Genomic DNA, 19,844 nt, shown 5'->3' with positions numbered 1-19,844 from the left:
AAGTCTGTTCAGCATACCTTTCTCTGTATAAACAATACAACTAAGCTCCGGACAGAGAGATGTTGAATAGGGCCTGTAGTTTCACAGTAAGTTTCCAGCAGGAAACATACCTGATTCAGAGGAAGCTCCTCTCCGACCTACTTACACAACTGCCCACATGCTGCAGTGGTGAGGCTTGACACTGGTTATACCACGGGATGTTAATCACATGGAATTTGGGTTTTAGAAGCAAAAGCTACTGCTAGAAGTTTAAATAGGGTGAGTGGGGTTTTTTCATACAGGAACAAAGACTTAAAGATATTATATTGTGCTGGTATACACATTTGTCCTTTTGCGTATTTGCAATCTCATGGGGAAAAAATCTGCCCAGCTTGTTAAAAGGGTATAGACATAGCCCATCTGGTTCAGGACATCCATGCATCGTAGCTTGCTGGATACAGGAAGGGCATCAGGTCAGAAATTTTGTTATATGATTGCCCCATTCATGCTTAAGCCTGGCTTTCATCACTGCTGGAGAGAGGGTATCGGACTGGATAGATTCTTGCACATGCAAGAGAACCGGGTGATCAGGCCCAGTCAACATGGGTTCACAAAAGGCAGGTCTTGCCAGACTAACCTGATCGCCTTCTATGACAAAGTGACTCGGCTGCTGGATGAGGGAAAGGCTGTGGATGTGGTCTTCCTGGACTTCAGTAAAGCCTTTGACACAGTTTCTCACAGCATTCTGCTTCAGAAACTGTCAGCCTCTGGCCTGGACAGGCACACACTCTCCTGGGTGGAAAACTGGTTGGATGGCCGGGCCCAGAGAGTGGTGGGAAATGGTGTGAAATCCAGCTGGAGGCCAGTGACAAGTGGGGTTCCCCAGGGCTCAGTGCTGGGTCCAGCCCTGTTCAATGTCTTTATCAATGACCTGGATGAAGGCATGGAGTGCACCCTTAGCAAGTTTGCGGATGACACTAAGCTGGGTGGAAGTGTGGATCTGCTGGAGGGTAGGGAGGCTCTGCAAAGGGATCTGAACAGGCTGGACAGCTGGGCTGAGTCCAACGGCATGAGGTTTAACAAGGCCAAGTGCCGGGTCCTGCACTTGGGGCACAACAACCCTATGCAGTGCTACAGACTAGGAGAAGTCTGTCTAGAAAGCTGCCTGGAGGAGAGGGACCTAGGGGTGTTGTTTGACAACCGATTGAATATAAGCCAGCAGTGTGCCCAGGTGGCCAAGAAGGTCAATGGCATCTTGGCTTGTATCAGAAATGGTGTGACCAACAGGTCCAGGGAGGTTATTCTCCCTCTGTACTCGGCACTGGTGAGACCGCTCCTCGAATCCTGTGTTCAGTTCTGGGCCCCTCTCCACAAGAAAGATGTTGAGGCTCTGGAACGAGTCCAGAGAAGAGCAACAAAGCTGGTGAAGGGGCTGGAGAACAGGCCTTATGAGGAGCGGCTGAGAGAGCTGGGGTTGTTTAGCCTGGAGAAGAGGAGGCTGAGGGGTGACCTCATTGCTCTCTACAACTACCTGAAAGGACGTTGTGGAGAGGAGGGTGCTGGCCTCTTCTTCCAAGTGACAGGGGACAGGACAAGAGGGAATGGCCTCAAGCTCCGCCAGGGGAGGTTTAGGCTAGACGTTAGGAAAAGATTCTTTACAGAGAGGGTCATGGGGCATTGGAACAGGCTGCCCAGGGAGGTGGTTGAGCCACCTTCCCTGGAGGTGTTTAAGGCACGGGTGGATGAGGTGCTGAGGGATATGGTTTAGTGTTTGATAGGAACGGTTGGACTCGATGATCCAGTGGGTCTCTTCCAACCTGGTTATTCTGTGATTCTGTGACTTTGCCATTTTTATTCCTCAGTTAGAGCAGGTTATATTTCTTTAAAGTAGGCCAGAGCTGCCCTGGATTGTAGGGGCTCAAGCATGGGTGGCTTCTATAGATCAATGATTTGTAAAAGTTTTTCTGTACATCACTGTTTTCAGAGGGAAAATATAAAAATCCTATTAAAGGCAAGTATCTGACCCAGATATGTTGAAAATCATGTTAACCAATGCTATATGACTCTCAGGATCATTCCTGGACTTTAATGTCAACTGTGGACACTTATGTCTTCTATCATGTTTAACATAATTTGTTTAACTCTTTGTATTGTGATAAACAAGGGGAGTCAAATCTAGGATAGAGTTATAGTATGAATTCAGTAATGTTCGCCATACGTGGGGTGACCATTATGTTGTACGCATAGATAAGCACAACAGTAGGAAAAACATTCACTAAAAATCCTAACTAATGGGGTAACAAATTTCTTGGTGCATTATTGATTAAACTTCAGCAAGTGCTCCTTCAAAAAAAAAACCAACAAAAAACAAAAAAAAAACCCCAAGCAATGCAAACCCACAACAATTACAGCCGTTTTTATTCATTCAGTCGGTATGGATGGGCAGCAGTAAGCGCTGCAGCTCAGAGCTGTATCAAGGCGAAAGGGCAGCTGCCAGAGTGAGGGAAGCCCAGGAACCCCAGAGGCAGCTCCGAGCTCCTGGAATCGGCAGCTTCTACGTTGTGGCTGATGCAGGATGGGGGCAGTCCCAGAAGCAGCCACCAACAGGGCACAGAACGAATGCCCTCTGTGCCCACACCTCCCCAGGTGCCTCTGCACAACAGATACAAGGCTCTAGCTGTGGAAGACTGACCAGAGGACAATGTGGGTGATGACTAGTCTACGTCAGACCAAGAGCTGAGACTAGAACGACGCACACCCTGTATTGCTACAACTGCCATGAGGAAGAAAAGGTGCCTCAGTCGTAGGAGACTCCCTGCTGTGGGGAGCAGAAGGTCCAATACGTAAAGCAGACCCTACTCACAGGGAAGTCTGCTGCCTCCCAGGAGCCCAGGTAGGGGCTCTAGGAAACTCCCAATTCTTGTACAGCCCTCAGACTACTACCCGCTACTGCTGTTTCATGTGGGAGGTGACGAAGCTACAGTACATAGCCCAAGGGCAATTAAAAGAGATTTTAAGGCTTTGGAATGGCTAGTGAGGGAATCTGGGCCCCAGGTGATTTTTTCGTCCCTCCTTCCAGTTATGGGCAGTGGTATTGTAAGGATCAGACGGGTCCAGTCTATTACCACGTGGCTCTCTGGCTGGTGTCACCGTAATAGTTTTGGGTTTTTTGGCAACGATATGGCCTGTTTGGCACCAGGTTTACATGTATCAGACAGAAGCCACCTTTCTGAAAGAGGGAGGAGGGTCTTTGCTAAGGAGCTTACAAGGCTTACTGATAGGGCTTTAAAGAGATGTGAAGAGAGAGTGCGATAATATCAGTCTTGCCTACGACAAGCTGAGGGAGAACACACTGGTGGAGGGGTGGGGTGCTGGTATTAGGCCTCCACCTGCTTGCCTGGAACATGCTGGGGATGCCATGGCACAGCTGAAGTCCTGTGGAGCGGGAGGCTCCTGAGGGAGTAGGTGCCAGGAAAGAAACTCCTACAGAACATCTTAAAGGAAATAAAGGGTCTTCCACTAAGAAGGCAGTGCAGCCAATGGCCCAGCTGAAGTGCCTCTGTACAAATGCATGAAGCCTGGGCAATAAACAGGAGGAGCTGGAAGTTATTGTGCTACTAGAAAGCTATGATATAGTTGCCATCACTGAAATTTAGTGTAGGCAATCCGGGAGACTCTTGGGGTGCATTGAAAATAATTCTTTAATCCAGCTAATAGAGACCCCCACCAGAGGCAATGCAATACTGGACCTGGTGGTCACTAATACAAGTGAACTCATCAGTGACGTTAGGACTGGAGGCAGCCTGGGCTACAGTGATCGTGCACTGGTGGAATCCTGAAGGTCCTGAGGAACATGGGGCAAGCAAGGAGTATAGTCTGGACCCTAAATTTCAGGAAAGCAGACTTCCATCTCTTCAAGGGGTTAGTTGGTAGGACCTCCAGGGGCATGGTCCTCGGGGACATGTAAGCAGAACAGAAGTGGAAAATACTTAAGGATGCTTTCCATAACGCACAAGAGTGCTCAGTCCCAAAATGGAGAAAATCAGACAGGAAAGGGAAGAGACCAATGTGGCTGAGTCATGACCTGCTGGTCAAACTGAAGAACAAGAGGAAACTGGACTTGCAGTGCAAGCAGGGACAGGTAACCTGGAAAGAGTATAGGGACACTGCACAGTTTTGAAGGGATGGGGTCAGGAAGGTAAAGGTGTAGCTGAAGCTGAACTTGGTAAGGGAAGTGAAGACCAACAAGAAGGGCTTTCACAGGTACCTCACTCAGAAAAGGAAGGTTAAAGAGAACATATCCCCACTGATGGTTGATAATGGTGACCTCGTATCAACAGATGAGGAGAAGGCTGAGGTACTTAACAATATTTTTGTCTCAGTCTTTACTGACAACAGCGCTCCTCACCCCTCCTGGGTCAATGGATAACAAGATAATGACTAGGGGGGTAAAGACATTCCCACTGTAGAGGAGGATCAAGTTCGTGACCACCTGAGGAACCTGAATGTATATAAGTCTATGGGACCTGATGAGATGCACCCCAGAGTCCTGAGGGAACTGGCTGATGTGGTTGCCAAGTCACTCTCCATAATATTTGAAAAGTTACGGCAGTCAGGAAAATCCCCTGGTGACTGGAAGAAAGGTAACATTGTGCCCATTTTTAAAAAGGGTAGAGAAGATGACCCTGGGAACTACCAACCTGTCAGACTCACCCCTGTGCCTGGGAAAATTGTGGAAGAGATCCTCCTAGAAGCTATGCTAAAGCGCATGGAGGACATGGAGGTGATTAGTGGTAGCCAGTGTGGCTTCACCAGTGGCAAGTCCTATATGACCAGCCTGGTGACTTTCTATGATGGGTAAACCACAGCAATGGACATGGGAAAAAATAAGGATGTGATCTATCTGAACTTCTGTAAAGCCTTTGACAAGGTCCCCCACAACATCCTTCTCTCTAAATCAGAGAGGTATAGATTTGATGGGTGGACTGTTTGGTGGATAAGAAATTGGTTGGATGATCATATTCAGAGGGTAGTGGTCAATGACCTGATGTCCAGATGGAGACCTATGACAAGTGGTGTCCATCAGGGGTTCATACTGGGACCAGTGCTGTTTAATATCTTCGTCAGAGATATAGACAGTGAGATCGCATGCACCCTCAGCAAGTTTGCAGATGACACCAAGCTGAGTGATGTAATTGCCGCACCAGAAGGATGGGATGTCATCCAGAGGGACCTGGACAAGCTGGAGATGTGGACCTGTGTGAACCTCATAAGATTCAACAAGTGCAATGTCCTACACCTGGGTCTGGGCAATCCCCAGTTTCAGTACAGGATGGGGGATGATGTGATGGAGAGCAGCCCTGCGGAGAAGGACTTGAGGGTGCTGATTGATGAGAAGCTTGACAAGAGCTGGCAATGTGCACTAACATCCCAGAAGGCCAACCATATCCTGGGCTGCATCAAAAGAAGAGTGGCCAGCACATCAAGGGAGGTGATTCTGCCCCTCTGTTCCTCTATTGTGAGACCTCACTCGGAGTGTTGTCTAGTTCTGGAATCCTCAACATAAGAAGGATATGGAACTGTTGGAATGAGTCCAGAGGACGGCTACAAAGATGATCAGAGGTCTGGAGTATCTCTCATATGAGGACAGGCTGGGAGAGTTGGGGTTGTTCAGCGTGGAGAAGAGAAGGCTCTGAGGACACCTTATAGTACCTGACGGAGGCCTACAAGGAAGGTGGGGGTGGACCTTTTACAAAGGCTTGTATTGTTAGGATGAGGGGCAATGGCTGTAAATTGGAAAGGAGCAGTTTTAGGCTAATCACAACAAGGAACTTCTTCACTGTGAGAGTGGTGAGGCACTAGAACTGGTTGCCCAGGGAAACTGCAGATGCCCCATTCCTGGAAGCGGTCAAGGCCAGGTTGGATAGGGCCTTGGGCAGCCTGATGTAGTGGTAGGTGTTCCTGCCCATCGCAGGGTGGTTGTAACTAGATGATCTTTAAGGTCCCTTCCAACCCAAACTATTCGGTGATTCTATTAGTACCGAAATAAGTGATTTCTTTGGATGTCTGTTATAAATTATTAGCTAGGATAACATCTCAATTTCATTAACTTGTGTTAATAAGAGTGATAAAGTAAGATCAGCCAAGATTCACACTGTATTTCCTACTCAGTAGGCCTTAAAATGATTTTTCTCTATGGATTAACTAGGGTGGAAAAAAATTAGTTAGATGTTTCACTCAAAAATCATATATCTGTGTAAAAGTTAAGCTTGGATATATATTTCTTGTTCAAGATTATTGGGTTGGGGATTTTTTTGTTTGTTTTAACTGTGTACAAGATTATATAGCATTGTCATTTGCTATGTTTCTCTGGCCATTGCAGTAGCTTGATAAGAAATATCAATATGTGAAGATAAACAAGACTAATTTATGTTTACAACCCTTCCTATTTTTTCTGTAATACTCTGATATATTGCACATATCGACAGAATGGCATTGTATAGTTCATTGTGTTTTTACTTAGGATCATCATTACCATTTATATCCTATCAACGATGGCTAGGAAAACCTAGCCTGCAGAGTCCATTCTGCTAGTTACTGTACAAGCTGTATTGGGTTAGGCAGCATTTTGAATTTAAGCAGAGTCAAAGAAATGATGCTGAGGGTAAAAATGTCCAGCCCCTTGCAAATAAGACCTAGTTGTGTCTGTTACCTTCCACTTCTAACACATGCTTTTGAGCCTAGAGAACCAATTTTATTTGATTCCCTGAGTCATAAATACTTAACTATCCAATTCACTTTTCAGGAGAAGAGAGAAAAAAAAAAGAGACATGAAAATTTTACATTGTTACACTGTTACACTATAGGAGAATACAAGTATTAGATTATTTGGGGTTTTTTTTATGTTGCTGAAACGCAACTCATGATACCAAAATCACACTTATTAGAAAGGATAGCTTTTAAACGTTTGCATCTGGGCAGGATTGAGGCAATTGATTTTTAAATTTAAGAGTCTTGTCTTTTGGGGACACACTCAAAGAATATCAAGACTGTTAGAACTTACTAGTCTTAGTCTAAACAGAAAGTGAGTTGAAGTAATATAATCATTTTATCTAATTTTAGAAAGTTACTATTTCAGACCCTGCTATGCACAAGTCACATTTCTTATCTACAAGAAAAAAACAGCATCTAATCCACCAGTTCCACTGAGATTCTTCCTTAAATTATTAAAGGACTCAAATGAGACAAGTAGAGGGGGGAATCTTTCTTGCACATATACATCAAAACTCTTCAGAATATTCAGCAGAATATAATCCATATTTATGAACTATTCCACACACAAGGCCTGCAATTTATGTAATGTCAGCCTGCAGAGCCCTGACTTAGGACACTGAAGACAAAGGGTTTAGGCTTGGAAGGGAGTTCAAGGGCAGCAATAAGCTTCCTTAGGGACAATTGTGATGTAAGACCAGGAGATGGTGAGGGTGGGAAAACGTAAATGGGTTCACCCATTTGCAGGCACTGCCACTAAGCTTCTATAATTGCTTTTGCTCTGAAATCTCCCACCAGAAACAGTCAATACCTCTTGTTGTTTTACTGTTGCCTTTTGGGTATACGAAGATTTATCTGGCAAAATCATAGTGGAAAATAAGTAAGGTTTTGCCTCAGAAGTTGGTTTAGGGATAAATTTTAAGTCTGATTCAAGGCACATTCTCCGGGGCTGTTTGCAGATTCTTTTCATATATTTTATAAATGTTAAGTAATTTTGTGTGGAAAGACTGATGTCTCTGACATTCTTTTCTGTTCAAATCGTTTAACGTTCATCAAGATCCTGAAAGATTCCTAAGCCTCTATTCATTCCTGGGCTCAAAGGGAGGTAGTGAGTAGAAGCATGTACATCGATGGGGCAAAATATCAACCTCCTCCTTCTATACATCGCCTCAGGTGTTGCTCCACACCATATTTGGACCAGAGGAAAACAAGGAGGAAGATGCACCCACATCAGAGCAGGGTAAGAGACCAAAAACAGCATAACCATCACATTGCCATGACTGCCACAAGGAGATCTACAGATTATTACTCGTTAGTACTGCTCTGTGTGGGAGGGGATAAAGGAGCCGTTAGAAGCCCGAGGGCGATTAAAAGAGATTTTAGGGCCTTGGGACAGATACTGAGGGAATCTGGGGCCCAGGTGGTATTTCTTCCCTCCTTCCGGTGACAGGTGGTGACATAGCACAGCTCAGATGGATCCAGTCAATTAATATGTGGCTCTGTGGCTGATGTCATCAAAATAAATTCGGGTTATTTGTTAATGGGATGGCCTACACAGCACCAGGACTATAGGCTTCAGATGGGAGCCACCTTTTTCAGAGGGTTAGGAGGGTCTTTGCTCAGGAGCTTGCAGGGCTGGAGATAGGGCTTTAAACTAGATATGAAGGGGGAGGGGGAAAACATCAAGCTAGCCTGTAACAAGAGGTGGGAAGATGGGTGGCAAGGGTCAGGTGTTAGGGAGGATACTTCTCTAAAACACCATGTAGGTAATAAAGGGTCCACTGGGAAGGTGATGCAACCGGCAGCCCAGCCGAAGTGCCTTTATAGTAATGCATGAAGCTTGGGTAACAAGCAGGAGGAGCTGGAAGCTACTGTGCTAGAAGAAAGCTATGATCTAGTTGCCAACACGGAAATGTGATGGGACGAATCCCATTAATGACCTTCCAGTACATAAAAGTGGCCTATAATAAAGCTGGGGACGGACTATTCATAAAGGCTTGTAGTGACAGGATGAGGGGGAATTGATATAAACTGGACAAGGGCAGATTTAGACTAGACATAAGGAAGAATTTCTTCACTATGAGAGTAGTGAAGCACTGGCACAGGTCACCAAGGGAAGTTGTGGATGCTCTATCCCTGGCAGTGTTTAAGGCCAAGTTGGTTGGGGCCTTGGGTAACCTGATCTAGTGGGATGTCCCTACCCATGCAGGGGGTTAGAATTAGATGACATCTCTACCCTTTAGTACTCCTTATTTACCAACTGAGAAGGTCACAGCACTATTTTGTGGCTAACTTGAGGGATGGACTTGCAGACTCTGGCCTCCCAGTAAGGCAATCAGTACACGTACATGGATTAGGGAATTTCTGAGGCTGGACTGAAGATTTCAGCTTAGTAAGAGCACCTACTCTAACTCTCAATTCTTCTCCACCCTAGTTTTCCCACTCATACGCAAATCCTTGCTCCCTTATTCCCCTTGTAAAATTACTTCACAAAAGGAGATGGAGACAAGAACATTACACAAAGATAATATAACTTCACACAGTGAATTATTAGACAACTTCAGTTTACAAAATACTACATAATAAAAAGCACAGATGATAAACAGTATTACAGACAAAATTAAACCAAAGTAACATACTACTTTGCAACATACTTCCCAGAACTGACTGAATGGCAGAAGGAATATTCATTGCATAGGTTGCTCAATGTGTATTGCTGGTCAGTGTCAGACCGAGTAATATATGACTCAATTAATATTTGCAATACATTAAACATGCAGCTGTTGAATAGTGAAAAAAAAACCTAATGATTTCTGAATGTATCATTTTAATGAAACAAGAAATATAATTCATAACATTTTCAGCAAATACTGTCTAACCAATTTTCTTGTATGTGCAGATATTTATTTATATGCCAGATACCTATACCTTTTATTTCCTAACAGGAATCCTCAGAAACCAGCTTTCCATTTAATCAGTCAGGTTACTTAACATCAAAAGAATATTAAGTTGTGTATTCCATTTCTTAAAAAGAAAACAAAAAAACAAAACAACTAAAAACCACACAGAAGAAAACTAACAACACAAAAATCAACCAACAAAACCAAACGCAAGTTTAAGACCACAAGCCACAGAACTAAAATGGAACTTTTTGGCTGCTTAGGATGCAGCCAAATATAAACAGAGAAAACCTTGGTGTTGCGCAATCAGCATTAACTATAATCAAAACATTGGTGTGTAATCAGCACCATTTTAGATGGAAATCCAGAATGACAAAACACCATTCAGGTGTTTTGTTTTGTCAGCTTGCACTCAGCCACAGGGAGAGTTTTAATCTATATATCTGAATTCAGCTATCTCTCGATAAAGATTAAGGCTAGTGTAAACCTATGTTAACACCTTTAAAGATTAACTTATTTATTTGTATTTGTCTATGCATTTGCCTTGAAAAGGCAGGAGCATCCCTGACTGCATATGCACGCCCAAAGAGTTCAAGCAGTGGTTACTCTGGAAAGGGTCCATTGAACTGCTAGTGATCCCTGGAGATCCTAACCCAAATTGAAGAACTTTCCCAAAGGAACTTCTGCTAATGTCCCTATTTGAGAACTTTCCACACAGAGATACTGCCAAGGTGTACCTCATATGTTAACAGAGGACAGAACTCCTCTATAAACAATCTATGCCAAGAAGCACCTATGTGCACCCTCTGCCCCACTGACTGCATTTTCCTGCTGAAAATTCTATTGGATTTCATTGGTGTGGTGATTATTTTTATATTACATTTCTTCTACTACTTTCTCTGTCTTATCCTCTCCTCAAACCCACCTCATTTTTCTTTCTCTGGGCATTTTTTGATGAATTTGGTTGTATCTAAGTTCTTTTTGTAAACTGCTTGTAATTATGACTGACCTCAAAGTAAAACATCGTTGCTGTAAATTTTTACTTTGAATGAGCTCAGTGTAAAGAACTGTAACTTTGACTGCAATCAAAGTAAAAATTAGAAGTTTGAGTAGGCTCCTGGAGTGATTGTCATCACTTTGGACTGCCACATAAGGATCCAAAAGAAACCTTCCCCGTCCCAATGAACAGGTCTGTTGGGGCTGGGCTGTAACTACATGTTAAAACAAATAGCCCAACAATATGAAGCAAAAAATGAGGTTAAAATGCTGTTGGTCCATTGCCTTTACAACTCTGACTTTTAACAAACCACCTGATGGTTTTGTAAAGCTCAGAATTGCAAAGAAAGCATTTAGAGAAATCAAACAATACACAGAAAATCTAAACCCTACAAAAATCCTCAAAACTTTAGGCTTACTTTTTTTTTCTTTCTGCAAGACTACTCCAGCTCTTCTTGGTCCTTATTTTGTCATTTTAGCAGCAGGAACAAGAAATAAAACTTACTTAAGCAGTTTGAACCCTCAGGTTACTTTAGGACTTAAGTTATTGCAGAACTTCACCTCTGCCACAGGTGTGCTGAGCACTACTTTGATGCAGATGATTTCAGTAACATTCTCATCAGAATGTAGTCCATGGGAGTTTTACCACTGATTTCATCAGAGCAAACATTTTATGCAGTTAGGTAGGATAATTTAAATTAGTCTTGTAAATTGCTCAGAAACTGATTCAAAATAGAGTGAAGTCAAAAGGAGTTGCATTGAATTAAGTTTAATTCAACTAATTAATAATATTTCATTAATTTTAATGAAAAATAATCAGATTCTTTACATTATTCTAGGAAACAAAACCTATTTTACTCTAAATGCTGTATTATGTCAAGTTTGATAATATCATGAGATAGCTTTTAGCTCATTCGATATAAATTTGCAATAAGGAATTACGTATTTTTTTTAAAGAGTGCTTTAATTTTTCCATAAATAAAAAGTATGAAAAAAACCCACAAAACCCCCCTGACCAAACATAATTACTAAGTTAAAGAAACTTGGTTGGGTTAAGTAGGCAGAATTTCTAAGGCTTCTGCATTCCCATATTGACTAAGAAATCTGAAACATAAACACTGTTAGATGATCATATTATATTTGCCCTTTATTAGAGCTGGATGTCCCTTACAGAAGTAATATCCAGTTTATTAAGGTTAAGAGATCAACAGTAATTAGCTACTTCACATATGGACAGATAATCCAGTTTTCAGTTACCGCACTTGAGAATAGATGTTGCATTCTCGTAACTTCCACATTGCATTCTTCTGCTTAGCAATTTCTTTTTATTTCTTTTCTTTTTTTTGGAGACGCTATATATGAAACCTCTTGACTAATCATATCAGAAAACTGAATATTATAAGGGTTTTCTGAAAATATTTTTCCTATGATTATTCTGTTATAGAAATCATGTTATAAACTAAGATTAAATGCTTCTCATTTAAAATACTAAAATACAGCTAAAAATAATTTGAATCTGTGTTCCACACAAAACGCTGTTATTAGACAGTGCAATTTAGCTGCTATGAGCAGCTTAGTAAGGGCATTTAAGAGACAATAGCTTAATATCACGAGCATATAGAATCACTAGGTTGGAAAAGACCTCTTGGATCATCGAGTCCACCTATTTCTATATGCCACTAAACCATGTCCTTGAGCACCTTGTCTGCCCGTCTACCCTCGTCATACCTCCAGGGATGGTGACTCAACTGCCTCCCTGGGCAGCCTGTTCCAGTGCCCAATGACCCTTTCTGTGGAAAATTTCTTTCTGATATCCAGTCTGAACCTCCCCTGGTGGAGCTTGAGGCCGTTCCTCCTTGTCCTGTCCCCTTGTCACTTGGAGAAGAGGCCAGCTCCCTCCTCTCTGCAAGTTCCTTTCAGGTAGTTGTAGAGAGTAATGAGGTCTCCCTTCAGCCTCCTCTTCTCAAGGCTAAACAACCCCAGTTCCCTCAGCCAATCCTCATAAGACTTGTTCTCCAACCCCTTCACCAGCTTTGTTGCTCTTCTGTGGACATGCTCCAGAGCCTCAACATCCTCCTTGTAGCAAGAGGCCCAGAACTGAACACAGTATTTGAGGTGTGATCTCACCAGAGTACAGGAGCAGAATAACCTCCCAGAACAGAACAGTTCCCCGAATGCTAAGAACAGAACACTTTCCTAAATCAGAAATGCCCTTCTGTTGATTTCTATGCCTCTTCAAGTGCAAGTCCAGAATATGGCTTCACCATTAGGGCTGGGGACATCAAAGTAAAAGTATTGTGTTACTGTGCAAACTTCTGCTTTCCCTCCTCCTTGTGTGATTTCATAGACTAAGCACAAGAGACATGAATCACTTCTGGAGGTTTGTGGTTCTGCTGCACTGTGTTACACAATAATTAAAATCATAATGTCAGCAGCTTTAAACATACAGTATAAAATTAATTTAGAAAATAAACAAAGCCATATAAATTAAAATAGAATGTTATGAGTAATAAAACATACAAATATAGTAATCTTAATAGTATGTTGAAAGGCAGAGTATAATTTTACAGAGAATGAAATCAGAGAGACTTATTTTCAGACTGAAGGTAAACAAATGGCTTTGTGTTTTCTCTGCTCATCTAAATTAAAGTTTCTTTTCCTGAACTGTGCAAAAATTAAGTTAACACCTGAGCTGGTAAACTTTCAAATCAATTATAGAACTTGCTGTTATCTTCCAGGCACCGGAAATATTATGGCTGATGGTCCTTGTGCATTTTTTCTTGCCTTCAGCATTTAAGATGTTTTTTACTGTTTCAGAAGGTTATTAATCCCTCTTCAGAGGCTTCCTCTGATCTTTGTCACTACAGGATTTTACATCTTGTTTGAAGACCAATTGGCCTAGGAAGTTGGTTTCAAAAGGAATAGATGAAAGTCTTATGCAGCCTCCTTTGGGGAGACCTGTGTCAGAAGGATGGGCAGAGACTGAGTATCTATAGGCATTGTTTTCTTCAACTCACAAGAATTAACATCGTTCAGTAGCAAGGAAAATATTTATTTCATCTGGCAGTGCAAGATAACCAAAAAATATATTTCTAGCATGAGACATTAATTTTCTTGTGTAAAAGCACTAAAAAATCATACAGCTTCCAAATACGAAATGTTCCAATATGCTTTGGTAGAAAAAAAAATCACCAAATCTGTATGGTTACTTTTTAAAAAGCTTAATTTTCCTGACACTGAGAAAAGACAAAAAAGGGCCAAATTTATCACTATTAATTAATATACATGTATTATGAATTAACTTTGGCTCTTTTACTAGCTTAGACATAGTATTTCATGAAAGGGTCTATTGAGTTTTAAAAATATTTTGCTTCTATTATATTTTATATTCATATATTGAAGAACTAATTAAGATTTTATTTTTTTAAACAAGGACCAAAACAACAACCAGGTTATAGAGTAATAGAATCATAGAATAACCAGGTTGGAAGAGACCCACTTGATCATTGAGTTCAACCATTCCTATCAAACACTAAACCATGCCCCTTAGCACCTCGTCCACCCGTGCCTTAAACACCTCCAGGGAAGGTGACTCAACCACCTCCCTGGGTAGCCCGTTCCAGTGCCCAATGACCCTTTCTGTGAAAATTTTTTTCCTTATATCCAGCCTAAATCTCCTCTGGCAAAGCTTGAGGCCATTCCCTCTTGTCCTGTCCCCTGTCACTTGGGAGAAGAGGCCAGCACCCTCCTCTCTAAAACCTCCTTTCAGGTAGTTATAGAGAGCAACGAGGTCTCCCCTCAGCCTCCTCTTCTCCAGGCTAAACAACCCCAGCTCTCTCAGCCATTCCTCATAAGGCCTGTTCTCCAGTCCCTTCACCAGCTTAACACCAGTTCTTCACCAGAACTGAACACAGGATTCGAGGAGCGGTCTCACCAGTGCCGAGTACAGAGGGAGGATAACCTCCCTGGACCTGCTGGTCACGCCATTTCTGATACAAGCCAAGATGCCATTGGCCTTCTTGGCCACCTGGGCACACTGCTGGCTCATGTTCAGTCGGCTGTCAACGAACACCCCCAGGACTTTCTCCTCCAGGCAGCTTTCTAGACAGACTTCTCCTAGTCTGTAACACTGCATAGGGTTGTTGTGCCCCAAGTGCAGGACCCGGCATTTGGCCTTGTTAAACCTCATGCCATTGGACTCAGCCCAGTGGTCCAGCCTGTTCAGATCCCTTTGCAGAGCCTCCCTACTCTCCACACTTCCACCCAGCTTAGTGTCATCCGCAAACTTGCTAAGGGTGCACTCAATGCCTTCATCCAGGTCATTGATAAAGACATTGAACAGGGCTGGACCCAGCACTGAGCCCTGGGGAACCCCACTTGTCACTGGCCTCCAGCTGGATTTAACACCATTTACCACCACTCTCTGGGCCTGGCCAGCCAGCCAGTTTTCCACCCAGGAGAGTGTGCACCTGTCCAGGCCTGAGGCTGACAGTTTCTCAAGCAGAATGCTGTGAGAAACTGTGTCAAAGGCTTTACTGAAGTCCAGGAAGACCACATCCACAGCCTTTCCCTCGTCCACTAGCCGAGTCACTTTGTCATAGAAGGTGATCAGGTTAGTCTGGCAAGACCTGCCTTTTGTGAACCCATGTTGACTGGGCCTGATCACCCAGTTCTCTTGCATGTGCTTCATGATAGCACTCAAGATCACCTGTTCCATGACTTCTCCTGGCACTGAGATCAGACTGACAGGCATGTAGTTTCCTGGATCCTCCCTGCGACCCTTCTTGCAGATGGGCACATCAGCCAGCCTCCAGTCCAGTGGGACTTCCCCAGTCTTCCAGGACTGTTGGAAGATGATGGAAAGGGGTTTGGCCAGCACATCTGCCAGCTCCTTCAATACCCTTGGATGAATCCCATCCGGCCCCATAGACTTGTCGGTGTCTAGTTGGGCTAGCAAGGCTCTGACCACCTCCTCTTGGATCATGGGAGCCTCATTATGCTCCTCTAGCTCCTGGGTTTGTACACAGAGGGAACAACTTTCTTTGCAATTAATGACCAAGGCAAAGAAGGCATTAAGCACCTCAGCCTTTTCCTCATCCCCTGTCACTGTTGTTCCATCTGCGTCCAATAGGGACCGTATGGTCTCCCTAGTCCTCCTTTTATTATTTATATATTTATAGAAGGATATTTTGTTATCTTTCACAGACTTTGCCAATCTGATTTCTAGTTGAGCCTTAGCCCTTCTGATTTTTTCTCTACATAATCTCACTTCCCTCTTGTAGTCCACCCAAGTGCCCTGACCCCTCTTCCAGACGTCATAAACATTTCTCTTCTTCTTGATATCACTCAAGATCTCTCTGTTCAACCAAGCTGGTTTTCTCCCCTGCCGGCTTTTTTTCCGGAACATGAGGATCACTTTCTCCTGAGCTGCTAGGATTTCTTTTTTGAAGAGCTCCCAGCCCTCGTGGGCTCCCTTGCCCTTAAGGGCTGTCTCCCATGAGACTTTGCCAACCAGCCTTCTGAAGAGTTCAAAGTTATTATTGTGAAGTATTAGAGTCAATAAAGTTTTTTTAACATTTCTACATTTGTGTGTTCACATTCATTAGAAGGAGCTCCTCAGCATTTCTAAAACATAATTGGAAGAAGCAGGAGGGGATACCACTTCCTAAAGCAGGCTTGTCTTTGATGTTCAAAATAACTTTATAATTTGGGCAGGTGATTTTATTTTATTCAAAAAAGTGACTTTAAATTAATATTAAAAAAAATAATTTTTAAAATGGGCAGGAAAAGTTGAAACAGTGTTGCATGAATTATGTGCAATATTTTGTCATGTACATTATCAATTATATAATTAGCCTTGGTAAAATGGATTCGATGAGAACACAATCAAATTTGATTAAAATTGCGTCAAGTTAACTGCAACTACGTGTCTAATTGTTTTCCTGGCTTGGTAACTAACGCAACACATACTAGGTGGTTGTTCTTGCATCTTCTTATTACTTGTTATTAATTTATTATTTTTTTTTCTTAATGTAACTGAAAGATGGATACAAACATTCCCACCAATAATAAAATAGAAATGACATTAATTAGTAGTACTTTAAGTTTAAAATGTGTAATTTATATATTTAAAATTATTTATAAGCATTTTCATAATGTGCAAGCATTAAATGGATTCTTCCATGAATTATACCCCAGTAATGAAGCAGACATGAAAAATATTATAAATATTATTGACATCCAAGAGAGTATGCAATGTTTCTTTGGTAAGGCCTAACACAGACTTCACATGTGATATTTATATTGTAATTAGTTTCAAATCTCAGAAATTACTCAGGCAGCTAGCTGTCAGTAAAATCAATGTGAGATAGTTACCTAGAAAAAGGAGCTGAAAGTTTAAATACCATCATGTCTCTGACCTTTAATCTCTTTGAGAAAGTTCATCTAAAAATTACACATTCAGCTTAATCTAATTATCATGGCTCCTTTTAGGCAAAATATAAAGGTAGATGAAATGGCTTTCTTATTAGAATTTCTATCCACTGACCTCAGGAAAAGGAAAAAAACCATCCTAATTAGATTATTATCATTGAATACTTTTGGTTAAAGGTGAGATGAATCTGTCCCTCAGTGCTTTATTCTTTCTGTCTTTAACCAAGAGTATTAAGGGAGGGGTTCTGTGCCTCGTAGTCTGGTGTGGTCGAATCCTTGTCTGAGCAGAGAAAGTGCCAGTCTACCTACACTGTTGATATCGGCCAAGGGCCAGGGTATCATTTCCCTATGTCACACCAATGTTCTTCGCTGCAGATGATGTGTTTATAAAATATGTGAGGTCTATATACATTCTCATATGCTTGAAGCAGGAAAGGTTTTATTCAGCACCAGCATTTTCTAGGGCCCCCAAAATACCACACGAACAAAATTTTCTTGGATACTCCACCTGTAGAGGACACAGGTTAAAACATTGGTTTCAAGAATATTAGATGGGGAAGACCAAGCTTCTCCCTTTACTTCTTTCTTGTCCTGAATCCATGTTCAAGAAGGAGTCATAATAAAGGGAACATGACCCCTATAAAAGCTGTGACTCCTCACAACTCTGTCCTTATGAGAACAGGGTGCTGTGCTCAGTCTTAGTGGATCCAGTGCCACTGATCAGAAAATTATAGCAACTGTTTTGCAAGTTCTAACTAGTTGCTCTGGCTCTGAGGTTTATGACCAATTTGCTCCTTCATGAGTCTTTTCCTTAGAAAAGTTTTTCTTCTAAATTCTAGTTAACTTCCAATTCCTAGGATCTCCAGACCTTCAGGTGCAGCAATGTAAAATCCAATTAGGTATTCAGAAAAATAAATTCACACTGAAGGAGATCAAACACTGCAGTAGATTGCTCTGGACGCCGGTAGAACATCCACCTTGGTAAAATTCAGTGCTTAACCGTGTATGACTGAGCAATAAGATAGGCTTTGATACTTCCTTCTGAATTCAAAGCTAGTTCTTCCTTGAGTGGTAACTTGAGCCAGGTGACTTCCAGAAATGTCTTCAATTTCTGTTGTTTCAAGATTCTATGTTTCTGTCTTTGTTAATTGTTAGTCTGTTATCACACCAAGCTCACACTTTAATTTATCAATTAAAAAAATGATGAGAGCTGTTGACCTTTGAAACCAATGCAGAATCACATAACAAGTAGAACATCACTGCCTGAATGTAGTACTGCTAAACCTTAACTCATAAATAGCTCTGCCTGTGTTTCAGAAGGAAGCATGCAATTTCTTCTTTATCTCAAACCTAGTATATTTATGCATTCAGCTAATCCCTGTGGTGACTCAGGGTGGCATAGGATTTCTGCCAGCTATACAGAAAGATATTTCAGACTCTTTCTCTCTCTCCCTCAGTAGCTCTCTCCCTTCCAAAGCAAAGAATGCACAGAGCCTTAAACTCCCGTGGAAGAAAGCATTTGATAGGAATTTGAGGAAAGTTTTATCTTAATAATTTTTTAAATATCTTTTCAGAGTAAGGTGTATTTTTGGTTTTGGTTTTGGTTTTTTTTGTTGATTGGTTTGTTGTTTTTTGTGTCCTGGCTAGCAGAACAGTGAATGACAGCAAAAATAGACTTTAGTTTTAAGAGAGATTGCCTTTCAGGGACTGCCAATCAAAGTCAACACCTGTTTAATGCCTTCAGGTATTTGGGGATTCTGAGGTTTTCAGTGATTAGTGTTTAGAAATACTAATAGGCCTTAAAGGAAATTCCACATGAAATTGTTGCTAAATTGAAAAAAACCCCAAAGACTGCAAGTCTGAAATTAAATAAAAAAAACCCCAGCAAACCCACTTTCTACTTAGCAAATTCAGGATACATCAAAAAAAAAAGAACTGAATTTAATTCAAGAAAATACAGATCTGTTTTATTTTGAACACTGATTAAAATACACAGAATTTTATCATCGTTAACTAATGTGATTGCTGTTTTATTTATATTTCAAATACATGGCCATTTGAGCATGAGATGCTTATCCTCTATTTTTAGCATCATATTTAAGAGCTGAAAGTTGACATAAAATTAAAATTAATTTTTATTTTATCTTCCTCCATCATATACATTTGGGTGTTCTTATAGATCATGGTTCTAAGCAAAACACGACAAAGTTGTTCTTGAATCAATCCCTGCAGAAGAACTCCTTTTACTTCCCATTGTTCTTAGAGATCACATTTAACTTCTTTCCTTCAGCACTTTGAAGGTCACCAGTGCGAAGTGATGATTCCAGTGATGTATTTGTTTGAAAGCAAGTTCTGATAGAGATTTATCCAAAAAAATAAGTGTTTTCCCTCTGCAGAACACCTGAGATGTTACTGAGACTCACTAGTGCAGAGTTGAATAACCAAGAAAAATGAGATTGAAATGTAGAAGTTCTTTAAAAGGGACCAAATTAGATTATATTAAGCCACAATTCAAAGAAATATACAATAGCTGAGATTAAATTCCATCGTCATTCCACAGCAGAACTCAGAAATAAAAAGTAACAAAGAACAAATGAAAAAAAGAAGGACATATTATTTATATTAATGTTTGACTATCAAGTTCTTAACTAGGCTAAGGAAAGTCAAAAGCACAGAAAACTATACCTCTGTCAGGTTAATAATGACTGTTCTCACAATTGTGCATTGTATGGGCCCATATCTAGATGGAAATACATTTTTAATGTG

This window comes from Phaenicophaeus curvirostris, chromosome 1 (genome assembly GCF_032191515.1).
Source record: "Phaenicophaeus curvirostris isolate KB17595 chromosome 1, BPBGC_Pcur_1.0, whole genome shotgun sequence".
NCBI lineage: Eukaryota > Metazoa > Chordata > Aves > Cuculiformes > Cuculidae > Phaenicophaeus > Phaenicophaeus curvirostris.
This window is presented reverse-complemented; position numbering follows the sequence as displayed.